Source organism: Propithecus coquereli, unplaced genomic scaffold (genome assembly GCF_000956105.1).
Source record: "Propithecus coquereli isolate 6110/MARCELLA unplaced genomic scaffold, Pcoq_1.0 Scaffold38, whole genome shotgun sequence".
Classification (NCBI taxonomy): domain Eukaryota; kingdom Metazoa; phylum Chordata; class Mammalia; order Primates; family Indriidae; genus Propithecus; species Propithecus coquereli.
In genome coordinates, this window is record NW_012149507.1 from 7,837,664 (window position 1) to 7,839,469 (window position 1,806).

Consider the following 1,806-nt stretch of genomic DNA (forward strand, 5'->3'; position numbering starts at 1 on the left):
GGTTTCCATGAGGGCTTCTCTCTAAACAGACTCCTGGCATTTCTTACTTTACTCACCCTCCAGGAAGTAGAGGACTTAACTGACTGATAAAATTTGGAAGAATTTACCTGGCTCAGCAATTTTCTCCCCTCAGGGGCAGGTCTACCCAAGACAGGACGTACTGCTATCCACTAAGAACATGGACGGGACTTCCTCATATAGGCAGGTCACACAGTCCCATCTAGGGCTATTTATCTTTGACGTACTTCATAAAGCCTTTGCTCACAATTATCTTAAACTTTAGGCTAGTTTCCATCCCACCCATCATGAATTTTGAATTAGTAGACCTTAAAAGTATTGTGTTTTTGTTAGTTTTCAGGTACAAGAAAAAAATTAACATCAACAATAAACCATTACGTTTCATTTGTCCACATGCTGGGAGCTAGGTTCCCTCTAATGTCTAAATCATAACCCACCAGTAAATCACTGACAGTTCCCTGGTGACCTGACAGAATTTAGGACCTTCCCTAAACACTCAACCTGTACACAAGATAGTAACTGGGGCAGGATGTTCATACTGAACACACTGAAATTCTTTTGTAAATAGATGTTTATATTGTATTTCCCAAGAGGTAGGTTTGTTTGTACTCGCTCATCTAAATTACAAAGCATTTTCTACTCTGATCAGGGACTAGAAGATGAGGGAAGGAAGATATTAAATATTTTCTAAAAACCCACTTTGTGCAGGGCACTAAACCTCACACTTTATACATTCTGACCAAACCCTCTGAAATAGGTGAGAAAACTGTGATGGGGAAAGTCAAATTAATTGCCCAGGGTCATTCAGTAAGTAGTTCTGACATTTGAATCCAGGCCTGATTCCAAAGCCCATACACGTTCCCCCATATTATATAGCTTTCCACAAGCCCAGCTACCTGCTAGATCCCATGCCATAGTGCCAATGACTTAGAACATTTTGCTACCTAAGGACTCAAGCCAGCCTTGTGCCAAACTTCCAGATCTATTATTTTTACTTCAATGGTCTTTGAAACTACCTGGCTGTCTGTGGTAGATTGCAAAAATATTTTACAGCTTTTTCTATCAAGAGGTACAGTCTATTTTCCTGACTTTTGACTCTGGGCTGACCATATGACTTGCTTTGACTACTAGAATATGGCAGAAGCAACACTGTAGGAGATCTTGGCCTGAGCTTTAAGAGGCCTTGCAGGTTTTACTTTTGCACTCTTGGAACTCTGCCACCAAATGAACAAGCTCAGGGTTAGCCTGATGGTGGATGAGAGATCACATAGAGCTGATTCCTCTTAGCTTAGATTCCTTAACCTTGTGGTAACCTGGACCACAAATGCACAAATGATCTCAGCCAAGACCAGAAGAACCACTCAGCTGAACTCTGCTCAAATTGCCAACCCATGGAATTGTGAGAATGGGGGCTGTTATAAGCCACTGAGTTTTGGGGGGGGTCTGTTACACATAAAAAGCTAACTGATACAGCCTCTCTGACCTAGATCCAGAAACTCCTTACAGTAAAAAGTAAATGGGGGTAATGCCAGGTACAGTGGCTCATGCCTCTAATCCCAGCACTTTGGGAGGCTGAGATAGGAGGATCACTGAGGCCAGAAGTTCAAGACCAGCCTGGGCAACATAGTGAGATTCTCTCTCTACAAAAAAATGGTTTTTAAAAATTAGCTTGGGCATGATGGAATGTGCCTGTAGTCCCAGCTACTCAGGAGGCTGAGGCAGAAGGATCACTTGAGCCCAGGAGTGCTAAGTGAGCTAAGCACTTAGCTATAGTAAGCTAAGATCACA

At 42.4% G+C, this 1,806-nt stretch overlaps 1 protein-coding gene across 1 annotated transcript in view; it reads right to left on the bottom strand.

Annotated features, from left to right (window-relative positions):
- Positions 1-1,806, bottom strand: part of ABHD3 (abhydrolase domain containing 3) — a 63,412-nt gene that overhangs the window by 57,474 nt on the left and 4,132 nt on the right. The window lies entirely within an intron of this gene.